The sequence below is a fragment of the Parasteatoda tepidariorum genome, chromosome 10 (genome assembly GCF_043381705.1).
Source record: "Parasteatoda tepidariorum isolate YZ-2023 chromosome 10, CAS_Ptep_4.0, whole genome shotgun sequence".
NCBI lineage: Eukaryota > Metazoa > Arthropoda > Arachnida > Araneae > Theridiidae > Parasteatoda > Parasteatoda tepidariorum.
In genome coordinates this window covers 42,723,715-42,742,240 of record NC_092213.1, presented here as the reverse complement: position 1 = coordinate 42,742,240, position 18,526 = coordinate 42,723,715, and the positions used below count along the sequence as shown (strand labels likewise).

The 18,526-nt window shown below is 32.9% G+C and overlaps 1 protein-coding gene across 2 annotated transcripts in view; it reads left to right on the top strand.

Annotated features, from left to right (window-relative positions):
* The first annotated feature begins 6,387 nt into the window (after positions 1 to 6,387).
* The window catches only part of LOC107437698 (uncharacterized), a 63,611-nt gene continuing 51,472 nt past the window's right edge, over positions 6,388 to 18,526 (top strand). The window contains exon 1 of one of the 2 annotated variants that reach the window (XR_011637910.1): positions 6,388 to 6,540. The gene's annotated coding sequence lies outside the window, so the exon portion shown is untranslated. The remainder of the gene's footprint in view (positions 6,541 to 18,526) is intronic. The other variant, XR_011637913.1, reaches the window with a different exon arrangement.

The following is an 18,526-nucleotide window of genomic DNA, read 5'->3' as shown; positions in this document are numbered from 1 at the left end:
CTTCCATATGGCCGTTTCAAATGAAATGGTCTGAACTTTTGATGCCTGGTGGGTGCACTTGAATACGATGAATAGGCTTGTGACACTGTGGGTTTGGACACGGTGGTATGTGGCACACTTGCTGTGGTCTGTCTTTCAGGGGCTGTGGTCTGTCTTTCAGGGGCTGTGGTCTGTCTTTCAGGAGCTGTGGTCTGCCTTTCAGGAGCTGTGGTCTGTCTTTTAGGAGCTGTGGTCTGTCTTTTAGGGCCTGTGGTCTGTCTTTTAGGGCCTGTGGTCTGTTTTTCAGGGGCTGTGGTCTGCCTTTCATGAGCTGTGGTCTGTCTTTTAGGGCCTGTGGTCTGCCTTTCAGGAGCTGTGGTCTGTCTTTTAGGAGTTGTGGTCTGTCTTTTAGGAGCTGTGGTCTGTCTTTTAGGAGCTGTGGTCTGTCTTTTAGAGCCTGTGGTCTGCCTTTCAGGAGCTGTGGTCTGTCTTTCAGGAGCTGTGATCTGTCTTTCAGGGGCTTTGGTGGTTCTTTTCTATTTAGAATTAGATGGCTCTTGCACCCTCTGTGGTGAAGAACCTCGATACGACTTTTTCGAATTCAATCGATGACGAGCATCTCCGGCAGGCACCATCGGCATACGACTCCAGATTCTGTTCGGTGCCTCATTCACAATGACAGATTTCAGTTTCTTTTTATCCACAGGGGGACGAAACGATGGTTTATCCACAGATGAACTGGAAGGCATAACAGTTGCAATGGGCTTATGGACAGGCTGTTCCACTTGTGGTGATATTGGACGTAGTAACGATTTATCCACAGGCGAAGAGATTGGAGATATGGGCAGAAAAAACGGTTTCACCATGGACTCCATAAAACTGGGTGAAGGAGACTGGAGCGGTGATACTGGAGAACTGGGTGGAGAAATGTCAAGAGGTGATACTGGTGAACTGGGTGGAGAAATCTCAAGAGGTGATACTGGAGGCCAAATCAGAGTGTCAGAATTTTCCATCTCAGGTCCCATAGGCGTCAGAGGCGCTAGATCCAATTCAAAATCTAGCATATCGCACTCCATCATAATGTCTAACTGAAAACTGTATGATCACATGCAGGCGAGCCCTTTTATACCCTAGAGTCATGCTCAGTTGATATGTGCAATGGGTGACCTAGACCCCTTTATGGGGCTTCGTCGAGCCCCTTTATGGCTTCGAGGCCCCTTTATGGGGCTTCGTCCCATTTTTTTAGTCATATTGTTTTGCCAAACTTGGGCTGCTCATGCTGGGGACTTGTTCTTTAAAAACAACAAGTCGTTTGCTTCGTCTTGGCCAACTTTGGATTGTCCACATCCAAAACTTTTGTTTACCCACTTTTATTTTACCTTCTTCTAAAACTCCCGTTTGTTTTACGATGGGGTCGATTTCAGTTTTGTGAAAAAATTTTTAAAGGGGCCCGGTGCTCAGCTATTAAATCGAGCGACTGTAAACAGCCTAGCGAATTCTGATTTTACGACTGTCAATGATAAGCTCCGTAGCCTTGTAATTTTAAAACCAACTCAGAAGACAAGGGACTTTTAGACATTGGTTCAAATTAGCCTTCGTGGGGGACTTTTGCATGAAATTTACCTGCATTTGCGTTACATGCGGAGGAAAACCATGAAAGTTTGATGAAAGTTTGAAAGAAATGTTTTATTTTATTTTTATAACCATCGTTGAACAACAGATTCAATTTTTGGGTTTACGAATTCTAATGTTCAACTCCGTAACCTCGTAATTTTGAACTCAATCCAGAAGACAAGGGAACGCCTGGATCAAGTATTGGGAGAAATTTTGCCTTCGTGGAGGACTTTTTGCTGGAACTAACCCGCATTTGCATTACATGGAGAGAAAGATCGCGAGAACCTCCCAAGGTTAGCCTGACGGCAAAAGGACTCTCCGTGATCCGTCTACCACTGAGGATATTTCACGTCAGCACCGTGGTCGGTGCAAGCTGGATGCGGATTCGTATCGACCAGCCATTGGAAGGCGAACGCTCTATCCCCTGAGCCATCATGGCTCTACCATAAAAGTTTCTCACTATTTGCCTGATGGCAAGGGGTTTTTACCCACGATTCGTTTTCCACTGAGGTTATTTTACGTCAACACTGTGGTCGGCGCGAGCCGAGTGCACAATTTGTATCGACCAGCCATCACTAGGATTCGAAGGCGAGTCACCTCATTATGAGACAAGCACTGAATTATAGCCGCCCACGCGAGAATTTTATTTATTTTTATTAATAGTAAGATAAATAAATTTCCGATTAACTTGAATTTTGAACTCGAAACCCCACAAATGGAAACCGTATTTGTATATACCGCCACTAGGATTTATATTTTAAGAAATCCCTTTTTTCTTTTCTAAGATAAATGATTTTATGGGGCATGAAATCATTAGAAGTGGCCTCAAGATAAATTAAATATTTAGATTCAAAGCCATCATGATTAGTATAGACATATGTTGATCTGTAATACGAGTTATAGTTGTTTGTCAAAATCTAGTGGAACAATATTAACAACTAAACTAACCTCACTTTAACTTTGACCAGTGTCACTAAGTTTAACAAACTGAACAGGAATGCTTGGCTGTGGTATACCTAGCAGTTGTTCTATATTTCATATATTTAAGAAAGAATGCCTATATTTCAAAAAATTTAATTCGTTCAATTTTTCCCCATTAAATTTCAGTTTTCAATATTTTTTAGTCAATCAATGGTTTTTTAGTCACTCATTGAGTTTTGACAATTAAATGTTATGTAAAATCTGAGGCTTTTTCTGCGTTTATTTAATATTTTTAATAATTTAAAGCTAACATTTTATTTCAATATCATCTATAGAGTAGGCGACCCACATGACTAATTAATTACCGACATGACAAATAAATCCATTTTTCATTAAGTTTTTATTTTGTTACCAAATCAATATTTTTCAAATAAAGAACTTTTTCGATTTCTTTATCATTAATTTTCAACATTATTTCAATTTACTCTTTGCAATCTTTTTTTGATATAATATCTATCCATGTAAACATTGTAAAATAAATTTATTCATTGTAAAATATATTACTTCCCAATTTTTAGCAATCAGTCTTTTAATATTGCAGTTTAAAAATAAGTCACCCTTTTTTTTGAACCTGATACTTTTAAATGAAACTGTCCCTTACTTGGTATTGTTCCTGGATTGGTACTTTACAAATTTTCACTAGATTACAGCTCAATATATGGAAAGATTTTTTTATCTAAAAAGAATTATTTTATTTTATTTTATAATCTGCTTTGAATAGGCGGTCCAATTCTGAAATTACGACTATCAGTTCAAAGACTTGTAATTTTGAACCCAACCCAAAAGACAGGGCAACTCCTCGATCAAGTATCGGGAGAAATTTGTTTTCTTGGAGGACTTTTTGATGGATCTAACCCGCATTTGCGTTACATGGAGAGGAAGACCACGAGAACCTCCCACGGCTAGTCTGACGACAAGGGAACCTATGATTCATCGACCATTGAGGATATTTCACGTCAGCACTATGGTCGGTGCAAGCCGGGTGCGGAATTCGTATCAACCAGACATTGCTGGGATTCGAACCCGGTTCACCTCATTGAAAGGCGAACGTTCTATCCCCTGAGCCATCGCGGCTTATACGAAAGTATTTTTATTTTTTATATTTTAAGACCGTCGTTGAACAGTCGACCCAATTCTGGAATTACGACTACCAATGTTCAACTCCGTATCCTTGTAATTTTGATCCAAACCCGAATACAAGAGAGCTCCTGGATTAATATCCCCAGACGTATTGATTTCTTATGGGAACTTGGAGGACTTTGTGATCTCGACAGATTCAGATTTAAAATGCTCCAGTCACCATTTAATACACGGGGATTATTCTACCGGTTGGATTCGAACTTCCGTTCTCGCATACGCGAGTTCAACGCCCTACTAACCAGGCTACCTCGGCCCATACGAAAATATTGAAATTAACATTAGAAGATTCAAACTCCCGACCTCTCTCCTGCCTAAGATGCTGGGTCCATATTTTCCAAAATTGCGGCTAACTCCGCCCTTATATTTTCAGAATCAGGATTTCAAATCTGTCAACAGCAAAAAAAGACAAGTTTATTCTGAAAAACTCCGTTTCTTTTTTCTTGTCGTTTGATTTTGTAATTTAAAATATCGTCTGCGCTAATTAAGTAGCACATCTGAAAATCCGTTGATTAGAACAAAAAATATTTAAATGGATCCTTTTCTTTTTCTTATTTTTCATTTTGCAGGCTGTACATTGCTTACAGCAAAGCATGTCCATCACAACATAAGCACGTCTAATAAATATCATTAAATCGGATGAATGTTGCGTGTTAAAGGAAATTAACGATATGATTCTCACTATTTTAAAAGCATCAATAAAAAAAATCCAAAAATAACATTATGATAGGATGAAAACTAGCGAGCAGTTACAATAATTTTTGATATTGCGAGTGAGTAAAGGTTGAAAAAGAGAAATGACGTTCTTTAGAAAACAAATCAGGAAATCGGAAAATTAGTAAATTACCATATTAGTAAAACAGCCAAATCGGTGTATCAGTAAATCAGACAGTAAATCATTTAAGGAATGGGTGAATCAGTGAAACTACGCATAAGTGTTTCAGCTTATTAGTAAAAAGACAAAACAAAACAAACGAAAGCAGTTTTTAAATATGTAAATTTTAGTATGGCAATCAACGACACAATAGTTTTTTTTTTCCTTATATTATCTTTTCCTTATATTATCCTTATATTATTTTCCTTCATATTATTTAAATTTTAGGAAAGAAAGGAAAAGTATCAGGAGTAAAAGGTATAAAGAAGTTAGAGGGGGATAAGATGAGCAGCGAGTAATAGCATGAGTAGTGCCTTGCTCCATTTAAGGCCTGGTTTCTTAAGACAAGTGCCTTCTCTGGGTATCAGCGAGAAGTTGACGTACCGCTGACGCCAACAAAATACTGTTTTGTTAGCTTACAGCGTGAGCAGTCGGTTCAAAATCTAAATCTTGACTGATTTCGATGCTATGTTGGATGTTGTCCGTCATTGCTTCTGTCGTTAACGTTACGTTGTAATCCAACTGCAGTTGATTCGGATGTCAGTCGTCGTTCAAGCTGAGCGTTCGATGACGTATGCTGTTTAACTCACAAATTGACCAATCAGGGATTAGCGCTCGCTTCAAGCTGACGTTTTGTAACGCCGACCTGTCCTAAGAAACCAGGACTTTACCGTTCGACACAGCGACGTCTTTGTCGTCTGAGCTAAAGTATACTTTGACGACTCAAGTGACCCGCCAAGGGTATTCACTGCATACTAAGAGCGTTTAAAAAGTTAATACGTACCTTGTTAATGAGAATATAGTACTATTTTCCAGTTGGTGAAAAGTTCAAAAAAATCAATCCATTTTGCAGCTTTCAATCGCTCCCTAACTCGAGCCGAACGAACAAAACATTTTAATGGAGCTTTGTGCGAGCAGCTCAAGTCAGCTAGCGAAATTCAGTCATCTCACATCATTTTTTACCTCTATTTTTTCCTGGAAAAAAAATGTCAGTTTAAAATCGAATTATAACAAATTTTTTCCTTAAAATATTTTTTAAAAAAACACAATATATTAGAGTAATATTTTTGCAGAAGTGTTATAAACTTGGTTCACTAAAAAATATATCTTGTTTTGATTAAAAATCAATACGGGCGGGATAGCCTTGTCGGTAGGGGGCTGGGCCATTGTCCGAGAGTTCGTGGGTTCGAACCCCGCCGACCGAAGACTCCTCGTGTAGTAAAGTGACTGATGCACGTTAAATCTGTCGAGTCGCAAAAGTCCTCCATGTTCCCATAACAAATCAATACCTCGGGAGGTACTGGATTGGAGATTGATCGTCTTCTGATTCAGGACAAAATTACGATCTGTGGATGAATAAATGGGTCCGACCTATAAATGGGTATTACGAATGGTGTGGCAGAAGTCGAATTCTTGGCCACAGATGGCGCTACTGGAAAAACAAGAACAATCGCACCTCCTCTGCCTAAACAGGCATACGTCAACAACAGCATTCAAAATCAATAATCTCTAACTCAACTCGTACTCGAGAAAAAGTGAGTTGATTAACCCTAACTATAAGATTTAAATCAGATTTAATGGAATACCTGTTAGCGTCATCATGGCGTGTGTGTTAAAACGCGTGTGTTGACTTATGAAATGACAAATGCCGACAGTGACATCACTTACAGGTATCCTATAATCGAGAATCATGAAATAACCATAAGTTTTCTTTGATTTTAATTTTTTGGATTCTAGGAAATTATGGATAACTACTATTAATGTCTCGCCGGCCAGGTGGCCGAGTGGTTAGCTTGCCTGACTGCGGAGCCGATGGTCGTGGGTTCGAATCCTGCTATTAATGTCTCAAGGAGTAATGTTAATTAAAAAATGACTTAATGTTTTTAGTGAGTCACACGGGCGTAATAGCTAGATAGCACATGCGACAAGAGAATGTTTGAAAATACCTGTAACTGGTAAGTTATGTTGGATAACTCATGTGTTTGATGTTCATTCAATTACTCTTAAACATGTTTCGGAATTCAGCCACTCGAAGCTTCGACAAGAGATATAAATAAGGTATACTCTTTGTTTTCTGTCAAACAAAATATGATTAACGTATTAACTTCAAAGCTAATTTACTCAATTCACTAAATGTCATTTAGCTCTGTCTAGTTATATTTATTAACAAAAACAATAAAATTGTGTTGGAAATAACAATCGGAGATTTGTCAACTAAATATTGAAGCTTAAGCTTAAAAATTTGCATTTATGGGATAATAGTAACGAATGTTTGAGTGTGTTTTAGAAATTTTAATTTTGATAGTATCAAATTAGTTTGTTGAAACCACATGACTGCTTTCTGCAGCTGTTCCCATTTTTTTTTCGGGTATGGAACCCTAAACTGCTAACCTTCATTTGAAGGAACTCTGACTCTATAAACAAAGTATATAAAACCAATTGTGAACTTATAAATTACTGCAACTTTATACAACGTTCCATCATAAAGTCTTCCACGAAGGTAAATTTCTCCCAATACTCGATCCAGGAGATTCCTTGTCTTTTGAATCAGGTTCAAAATTACAAGACTACGGAGTTGAACATTGGTTGAACATCGTAAACTCAAAATTGGATCGGCTGTTCAAAAACGGTTATAAAATAAAATAAAAGGAATGAATAGTGCTTTCGCCTCCCAATGAGCTTACCTCAAGTTCGATTCCCAGCGGTGGCTTGTTGATACGATTTCTGCTCTCGGCTCTCGCTGCCCACGGCGCAAACCTAAAATACCCTCAGTGGTAGATGGATCATGGGTCAGAATCCACTTGCCGCGTGAAGTTTTCGAGGTTTTCCTCTCCATGTATTGCAATTCAGGGTTAGTTCATCAAATAGTCTCCCGCGAAGGCTAGTTTGTCCCAATGCGTGATCGAGGGATTCACTTGTCTTCTGGGTTCTTTTTAAATTTAAAAGGCATGGAATTGAACAGGCTGTGGAATAGTAGTAAACTCAGAATTGGGCAGACAGTTGTAGTCAAAAAATTTCATTCCTCTTATTTTGTTTTATATTGTATAACCGGTTTATACAATATAAAATAAAAGGAATGAAATTTTTTCATTGTTTTTTCAATAATAATTATGATTTAAGTTAAATTATGTTTATGATTAATTTAAATTATGTTTTAAATCCAACAGTTAAATTCATATTTCTGAAGCCATATCTAATCTCGGCATAAATTTGTTTTTGGTTTACATGCATAAGCTAAAAATGAAAGAAATAAGTTGAATTACGATTTTCGTTGAAATTAAAACCAGAAACGACTGCAATAAACGTTGAAAATTGTCATTAGGGAAGCATATTTCTTTATTAAAGAATTTAGTTATTTTTATTTTAGTTTGAATAGCGTGATGAAAAATATTTAAATTTTTTTAAAGCCTGTCTTTTTTATAATTTATTCGATACGCTGTTATTGAAACATATATATTTTCTTAAAAAATAACTTTTTCTTTTTCTATTGACAGTTTACTTTACGTAAAGGCAGCCGAAATATTAAGTAAATAATGCATTATTGGCTGGATCTAAATATAATTACAAGTTTCAAAAATATTAAAAAAAAACTGTTTAAAGAAGTCTTAACTCTCAGAACCCAGTAACTGTTCCACGGAAAGTTAGAAATTATTCTCAGAAGTAGAATATAAGTTGGTTTTAATAATGCAATCATCGATTTGGCATGTTTGGTCGTATTACATGTCAGTATTTCAAATAAAATTGCAAATCGTACAGTTCTTTTACACAGAGAAAATATTTATAAATAAATAAATTTTCTGTAAATAAATAAAATTGTGTAGAAAAGAAGGAAATCTGAATCAAGTTGAAGTATAAGAGAAACTTACGATGTGAAAAAGGCAGGTGCTATTGTTCGATAAATAATTCTTTTTTTTTTCTCTAGAAAAGGGTGATGTTAGATAATCTAATATTCACCTTTGATAGTGCTATTTCTATCTTGAGTCAACAAAAATACAAGAGTAATAACTTTTATTTGTGTTGAGAGGAGTTTAATATCCCGATAAAGAAATATTTCTTTTTTTTTCTATAAAAATAAAATAAAACAAAAAAAGAGAAATTTTTTTTTATTTTTTATTTTATCAGTCATTTTCGTTTTATTCAAATAATTTAAAACAGGGAAAAGAATGGACATTTTCTAAATAGATTGAAATGTGCAGTTGCTTGATTTTCTTTAAAGGAGCTACAAAAAACAAAATCCATATAATTAATTAATAATTACTTTAACACAGTAGCATTTTTAGATTACAATAGAGAACTTTTTTTTCTGCTACATGAGATTTTTTTAAAAACAGTTCTTAGATAATTTCGGATCGCTGATTTTTAATCAGCAATTGGTTTCTCTCTCCAAGCTAGTTTTCTTTTAAAATAATATTATTAGTCAATTTTTTTTGTCGAATCATGCAGGTTTAAGAAATCTTATATATAGCTTTGAGCCTCATAAATGTTGCGGTGAACTTCTATGGGACTTAGAAACAATCATCAGGATTAAAACTACATCAAAACCCCTGCCCTGAAATATCATCATACGCCGCTAGGGACTCTTTCCTATTATGAACTGCTTCGACGTGTGTTCCTGAACAGGTTAAAATAGCGAAGCACCCCAAACCGCACAAGACGTTTCGGAGAATGAGTTCGTATGCAATTTTAACCCTCATGATGTACACTAACTCCCCCAGAAGTTTGTCGCAACATTTATGCGACCCCCTGTTATGCACAATGTTTTTATACTTGAACATTTTGGCAAAAACAGACTAAAAATTTTATTTAAAAAATTTAGCTTTAGGAGCAGAACAAATTTTAGACATGAAATTCCCTCACCCGAATTAGGTTAGATCAAGTGCTTGCATAAATGCAATAAAACATGTGTTTCTCATTGTTATTCTTATTACTAGGAGTCTTATTACTAGGAGTTCCCCTCTTAATAAAAGCTTTTTTTTTTCACAAAGCGAACATTCTTTAAATAAATTACAGTCAAACTCTGCTACAGTGAACCCTTAAGGGACCGAAATTTCGGTTCACTATAACCGTTACGCAAACAATTTTAACTAATTGTTCCAAACTCCCCCCTTTTATCACATATTATTTAAATAAATGACCGATAAAATGAAATACAAAAATGAATGAAAAATAATACGTAGTAACAGAAATGTGTTCACTTTTATTTTTTATTACTCTTCGTCTTGCGTACAAAAAGAGTAGTAATCTCTAGCTGATCTTTGAATGCTGAACGAATTCAATAATACTATTCAATAATGAAGAAAGCAAGAAAAAATGTTTATGCTACATTCCATGTTATAAATGGTTTTAAAAATCGGTATATGTATTTATTTTAAAGCGAAAATTTCAAAATTATTACAAAATGAAGAAAAATCAGTCGAAAACAGAAAAAAGTTCATAATATCCCACTTCCTCTCTTTTTTTGGTTCACTATATCCGCAAAAAATAACATTATACGTGTGTAGCAAGGCACGGGAGCGAACATTTCGTTCACTATATCCAGGAGTTCACTGTAAACCGTGTTCACTATAGAGGGATTTGACTGTATATCGTTATCATAATATTAAGAAAAACATTTTGTTCATTTGTAAATCTTTACCGAATCAAAGATTACTTGGATTTGAAAGGAAAAAAAATTGACTGTGCTTGAAAAGAATTTAAACTTAGGAATAAAGAATGCGTAGAAGTGCAGAATAAATAGAAATAAATTAAAAGTAATTCTTTTTGAAGGAACTTGAATCATTTAAACAGTTGAAAAGTGAAATAGTTTTTACCGCTCTTGAATTAAATTTTCTTACATTTATAAAAATTTCAGAATAAATACTATCAAGATTTATATCTGTCACATGTTCTCCCTCTCTATTAATTTCGACATCAACTCAAGCACGAGTTTATTAATAGAAGTGGCCGCTCCTGTTTTGGCATGGCAGCAGACAGCCCTAGACTTTAAGTCTGGAGGAGTTCTCCTCAAATTCGCTCTATAGATGAGACTGAAAAGCAACAGCGCGAGGAGGACGATATCGCAGTCACAAATAGCAAGTCAACTGTTTAATGTGGACCATCCTTCGAAGAGGTCGTCACTTTCGATATAAACGAGTTCATATCACTTCCGGGTCACCAATGTGAGAAAGAACTTTCGACCCTATCAACCTTCATCTATCAAAAGTTACCTCAAGATTGAATCGAGTTAGAATATGTTATATACTAGTGAATTATTGTTTAATATTCGTAGTGGTAGTTAAGCGACAAATTGATCATTGCTCAAACCTTGCCGTGTTGATTCTGACCCAGAAGACAATGGGCCCCCTGAACAATGAAACAATCTCGCCTTAGCGCAGAACATTTTGATAGAATTAGCATTTGCATTTCGTAGAAAAAAACATTTAATCCGACCGAATGAATTTTCGAATCCATGATTGGTCTACCATTGAGGATAATTTATGTCTCCAGAATAGTTTGTTTGAGAGAGCAAAATCGACCAACCGTCCCCGGATTCGCACCATAATCACCTTATTGGACATTTTTCTTCCATAAGTTATCCCACTTCAAATATAAAATTTTCGTGATATAGTAAATTGAATATCTTAAATCAGCTGCGAAATCTCGCAGTTCTCAATTCACAGCGATAGACTAAATTAAAGCGACATCAGATCTAAGGGTACCAGCTTGTCTGGGAAGTAAAGGCAGCCTGTGCGCATCGCTAACCACATTGCCGCAATCATGCCGTTGGTCGCTAAAATGTGGAACTTTTACTTTCATGTCCCCCCTTCCCTGGTCCACAACGGGCAGTTGCGGGTATTGTCACAAAAATATACCACTCTTTCGTTCCTCGACGCAACATACAAAAAATTAATTAATTAATTAATTAAAAGATGAAAAAAATTATATTTCCCTTGTCATTTCGAAATTTTCAAATTTTTTCTTTATGTTATTTTCTATGTCACTGTGAAGAATGTCAGTATTGAAAATATTTATGTTTCTGGAATAATTGCTTAGGAAATAATGAAATTTTCAATAAAAAAAACTAGAAAATTCTGGAAAACGGTTATTTATTTGAAAAATGCTTTATAATTAATTTAATATTAAATAGCTTAAATTGACACTCAGTTTGGCGAAATAGAGGATTTTTATTCTACCAAACCTAACAAAAATAAAATTAATTATGCAATGCCCGTTGTTTAAGGTGATTGCCACAGTATCTGAGGGATTAGATATCTAGAAATAATATAGAGTTTTTTCAGATATTCACGGGATTGCAATAATAACTATGCATAAAAATGGATTCATTACTGAAAAGTAATGTAGATTTATAAAGTTCAATAATCAATAAAAAATCTTAATTAAATATAGGATATTCGGACCTATTTTTGTTTATATTTGACTGTTCATAAGGTTACATAAATTAAAAAAGTGTTTCTTTATTGATTCTTTAATGGTAGTAAAAGTGGAAAACCTTTCCGGCATAGCAGTGAAACAAACTAATAGATCTTTCTTTTGTTAGAAGAACAGAAATCCCTATTTCACTCTCCTGCAACTGATTTTGCAAAATTCTAAAAAATTCAAAACCCTTCAATCGTGATGAAAAATAATTATTCAATGAGTCAATAAAGGTTTATGTTTTTAAAAAAATATCTTAACACTGTTTTTCAACTGACGATTTTTTAGAAAACAACTGTCAAACATTGTCTTTGGCATTTCTGATCATGCAAGTCAAAATCTCGCTTTTTGTAAATTTTTCTAAAGGACCAAGTTGTTTTTATTTGGGTATCCGGCTATCTTGAGTCTAACAATTGAAGAAATTTAAATGTTATCAATCATAAATGATTCAGTTCTTAGAAATATGATAACAAAACGATGTTGCCTGCTCTAATCAGTGGTGATACAAACCGGAGAAACACTGTTAAGAAAAAAAACATATTTTCTTTTTTATATATGTTACCGGCAAAGTATGAAACGCCGGCATTCTATAAAATGCCTAGGCATTGTATATAATGCCGGATGGTTTTAGGCAAGGTATGAAATATGAGAAGTATTAGATACTTTCCCTAGGCATTGCATATAATACCTAGGCATTCTATAGAATGACAAATGCTATTTAGGCAAAGTATGAATAAAAAACATCCTGATGAGGTTATTATGTATCTGATGTGCATTTCTCAAAAATAAAAATGTTTTTCTGAAAAAATAATGAGAGTGAAATTTAAAAAAAAATTATTCAAAATGCGTAAAGAAAAATGAAAATTGTACGAAACATAATTTATGCGTTTCTTATTAAGAGAAACAAAATTTTCGTTAAAAAATTCTCATTTAAGTCACAATTATTTTCAGATTAGAAACAAATATTGCACAAAATATCCATTTCAACACCTTTACTAGCATGGCCACAGAAGATTTTATACTTTGCCAGTTTCTCATTTGGCATTCTATAGAATGCCTAGGAAATGTGTGAAATATAAATTATTCCATATATTGCCGGCTAGTTTTAGGCAATATATACAATGCCTAGGCATTCCATTGAATGCCGGATTTCAAACTTTGCTGGTAACATAAATATAAAATAACAGTTTAGAGATGAATAAATTTTTTTTCTGTTTTGAATCGTTAGCCCCGATCCCTGCAAAAATCTTCAGTTTTTTTTTTACAGATTTCTTTATTTTTATTATTTTTTTATTTTTATTTGACCGTTTAAAGCTGTTTTACAGAAAGCAGTTTTTCTCTGTCTTTCAGATCATAACTGTAAAATCAAATTCTAGTATTTCCGTGCAATTTTACTTACCGTAAGACAACTTAATTTTTTTTTCAAATCATTTTACGATTATTATTTAAAATTGCTCGTACATTTCAGAAATTATTATATGGTTTTGAGCACTACATAAATAAAATTACGATTCGACTTCATTGTGGAATTGATACTTTACCTGATTATAATTTTTTTTAGATATAATTTTATAGAAAGTAAAATTTGCCAGACACTTTTATAAGGGTAAGCCAATAAAGTTGTAAACGTTTTTATACTTACATATGATTTCAATAAGTAAAACTTTTAAGATAGATTTTTTTATGATCATAAGGAGCTGCCTCGCAATGAGGTGACCAAGGTTTAAATCTCGGCGGTGACTTATCATGCTAATTCTGTTCTGGACTCGCACTGATCACAATGCTAAAACAGTTATTTTATAGAGTTTCTTTCTTCCTTTTTTTAAAAAAGTTAATATAGTTTTTTGTTAAAATAGCACAATTTGTTTGTTGAAATAACAGTACTTATCTGCTTAAGAAACAAGCGTCCGTCTTTAAATAACATTTTTTCCCGTTAAATAAATGGTTTTATACTGGCAGACCAGCAGACATTTTTTTTCTGTGAATTTAACAGATTTTTTACTGTGCATTATATCACTTTTCAAACACAAATGTGACGACTTTGTGGAAATTAAGACGGCTTTATGAAAATTTTACAACCAACCCTAAAGGTAAAGGAGCTTATACATCAAACACTGAACAAACGTTATTTTTTGATGGAACTAACCCCATTTGCGTTTCGTGGAGAGGAAAACAACAAAATATTCCTCTAAGTTTCCCTAACGGTAAAATTAAGATAAAAAAATACTTAAACTCCGGATTATATGTTATTGCTTACCATAGAATAAAAATACTGAATATGAAAGAAAATATTGAAAAGATTGATAGATCTGAAAGGGTTTTAGACACAATTCTGAACAAAAGAATGCATATAAGAGACCGAAAGTTTTCAAAATATTAATTTACAAATGAAAAAATAAACATATATGTCGATTTTTCCAATTATAATAGCAGTTTCTTTATCAAATATTTAAAATGGTAACAATTTGCATAGTTTGCCATTTTTTTTAAATTTATTATTACATAAGACATACTAACATGTAACAGATAGATAAGATTTTATACAATTGTTACCATTAGAACGTATAAACAACTCAAACAAATATGTATGACCTGATAATAGTACTGAAATTTAAAAGTTAATTAAGATTTTCAATTACGTTTTTTGTTTTCATATTCTTACAGTACTTTAGAGTAATGTAATTTTTTAATTGCGTAAAGATATTAAGCAAAAGTTTTTTTAATTTGATAAATATGATGGTTGCATTAGGAGTGCTTCATATCATTGAGCGATATGCCATCACCGAGTGATACCATACCAAAGTTTTCTAAAAATTCCCCATAGATTATAAAATGTATAATTTCTCGATCGAAACTCACAACACAAATCTCTCGAAGACTGAAGAAGTAGTGAAAAAAAAACTTCTCTTTATTTGATTAAAAGAGGTGGGATAATACGAATCCATCCTTTGTATATGAAGCCAACGCCCATCCGTAAAGGGCGAGATCTAATTTATAATCCATATTTTTAGGTATAATGATAAATGGATAAAGATCCAGGCAATTCCTTCTAGTTGAAGAACCAGCGTCTTTAAGCGAAATCGGCAGAAGTTCTTCTTTATGAGATAATAGTTTAGATATAGTAATAGATAGTTGAGACAGTAGTAGTTTAGATTTTAATCCCGAGTTTCTGATTACTCTGATAATAAAAAAATAATTTTTATAAATTTTTATTGCAATATTTCGGAAGCAGTTGTAACTTGTGTTTTTAAATATACTGATAAATGGATAGAGATCTAGGAAATTCCTTCTAGTTGAAGAACCAGCATCTTTAAGGGAAATCGGCAGAAGTTGAATGGAAGATTCTTTGCCTTCTTTATGAGATAATAGTTTAGATGTAGTAATAGATAGTTGAGACAGAAGTAGTTTAGATTTTTACACCGAGTTTCTGTTTACTCTCATAATAAAATAGTTTTTTTTTATAAATTTTCATTGCAATATTTCGGAAGCAATTGTAACTTGTGTTTTTAAATATATTGATAAATGGATAGAGATCTAGGAAATTCCTTCTAATTGAAGAATCAGCGACTTAAGGGAGTCTGGTCATTCTTTATGAGATAGCAGTTTAGCTAGAGTAGTAGATAGTTGAGATAGTAATAGTTTAAATTTTAATACTAAGTTTGTGTTTACTCTGATCATAATAAAATTTTTTTTTAATGAACCTTGATTGCAATATTTTGGATGCAGTTGTAGCTTGTGTTTATAATTATAATGATAAATGGATAAAGATCTAGGCAGTTCCTTCTAGTTGAACAACTAGCGTCTTTAGGGGAAGTCGGCAGCAGTTGAATGAAGGATTCTTTGCTTTCTTCATGAGATAGTTGTTTGGATATAATAATTGTAGAAACAGTTGTAGCTGAAATTTCGATAACCTATTTGCAAATATTCTAATAATAATAAAATTAATTAATTTTTTTATGCATTTCTATTGTAATATTTGGGAAACAGTTGCAGCTTGTATTGTCTTCAGGCACTCCAGTTAAGATTTGAGTACTAAGTTAAGATTTGAGTACTCTAGTTGGAAAAATAATCGAAATTTTGTTTGATGATAAAAGACATTTGACATTGATAGAATGATAAGACGGTAAAATTTTCTTGCACCAGTACAGTAATGATGAAAATTATATTATCATTCAGCACAGAACTCCAGCTAGTCGGAAACTTATCTAGTCACTCTAGCTTATCGGAAAGTAATCGAAATTTTAACTAATGATGAAGTACATTTGGTGATAATATCCCAATAAAATTTGCTTGAGTAAGAGTTTGGAATCGATTTGAACTGTATTGATATTCAATACAGTTTTCAGTACAGATTTAAGCTCGCTGGTTAGTCGGAAAGTGGTCAAAATTTTTATTGGTGATCAATTCTGCTTGCAAAGGTCAGGAAATTATTAAAACTTATTATCAACCAGAATAGAACTTCATTTGAACTATAAACATTCTACCTAGTTTGAATAGGGTCAAATACTGATCACTATTTACAAACTCATTCAAGCAATGGTATGGCGATACATTCTAATTGCAGTAAACAGAAAAGGATCGTAACTTGTGGCATCATTTTGGCTAGAGTGCGTTATTTAGTCGAAAGATGGAAATATCAGAAAACAAATTTAACAGCAAACGATAATACCCAATAATGAATGTCCAGACAATAAAGTTTGATGGTATAAAGAAAAAAATAACAACATGTGAAACAAAATAGGGATAGGCCTCTATAATGACGGTGCCATTTTTAGTGAATCTTGTTTAGTTGTACAAAATGAAATTTGTGGAAAGCCTCCGAACCATTCAGAGCTTTCTTTCAAAATTTACTAGAACCACTTTGAGCGATCTTAGAAACCACGTAGAAATTTTTTAAATTTTAAAGATATTCGAATCAGACTTTTTTCATACAATACGAATCGAAACAAAATTATGGAGTTTTTTTAATTTCTTCCACCCATGAATTTTTTTTTCTTCAAAATTTGAAATGATCTTCTTACAGTTAGTTAAAATTACACCGAATATTTTGTTTAATTTTAAAGAATATTTCTACAGTTATAGTCAAAAAACGTAATACATAAAAATGTTATACATAAAAATGCCGTATACATAAAAATGTCCATATTTCCTTGAATATCTAAACTACGCTTACGAAATTTTGCGTAGTTATTGCATATAATAAAAAAGTAATTAATGCAAATTACAAGCATATTGATACATTTCTTGGTCTAAGGTGTTCAAAAAATTTTTTTCTTTCATTCGTAATTTATTGTCGTTCCCTCAGACATCTGAAAGCCCTTAAACTTTATGATACGTATAAGAAATTACATGATCTAAACGCCTTTAAGGTTATATAAAATAATTTTGTAAGTATTTCTTGAGAAATTTGAAAAAATGCCAAAAACTAAAAGTATTTCTTCCATAACTGTAGGGTAATGCATATAAGCTAAGTAATTGAATTTGATATTAAGTTGTGATTTCTTGAAAGCAAAGTGGTAGGAAGACGAGAAAAAGATCCATTTTGCTTGATTACATTTTTTAAAGGACATTTTTAATATTATTACATTGAAATTAAGATATTGCTGACGTTTTAAACATAAATAGACTTGCTCATTTAAAAAACTTAATATAGCGAATAAAGAGTTAATACTCTTTTTGGAATTAAAGAGATTTTTAATAATTTTTTAAATGCTAAAAACTTTCGGAAATATAGAAATTGACCAATTTTGTAGGGAATGATTGATATTTATAATTTTTTTTGCTGCTAGAACTGTTGGAAGTAAATAATAATGGCACAATCAAAAAATTATAGAAATTAAATACTCATAATTAGTTTCAAAGAATTATACAATTGAACTAAGAGATAAAACAAATATTTAAACCAATTTCTTAAATATAATAATTAATAAGAAAAAATTTAAAACACAAAAATTTTTCTGTAGCTTAGCACGAAAAAGTTATAAATAAAATATTGCGTGTAACTTATAAAAATCGAGTTTATCTAGTGTTGGCTAATTATACAGGTAGTATGTTCATTTTATATAAAGTTTATCTTCAAATGTGTTGCGAGAATTTCTTATAATTTTTTTTTAAAGAAAGCAGATGAAAAGTTGGCAGTTTATTGAGATTTATTATTGTTATTCAAAAACCAACGACTTTTCATCGAATGTCTTTAAAAGCTTTATAAAAATTTGCAACACATTTTAACATTAACCTTAGCATTTTAACATTAATTCTTAGAAATCTTAGAAAAATTGTTGCTCTTAAAAAAAAATTACATTAATTTTTTTTCGTTTTAGAATTCATTAAGGCTTTGAAAAAAAATTGCATTTTTGCAATTTTGCAAAAATTGCAATTGAATTTTTTTTTCTCCAGAAAATTAAAATCTGCATAAAATTCAGATAACTTTAAAGATGGCAATCGGTTATGTAGCACCAATCCACATGCCGTTCAAGTTGATGACTGAACTTGTAAAAAATAATTAAGCATTCATAAAATCTTAAAGAG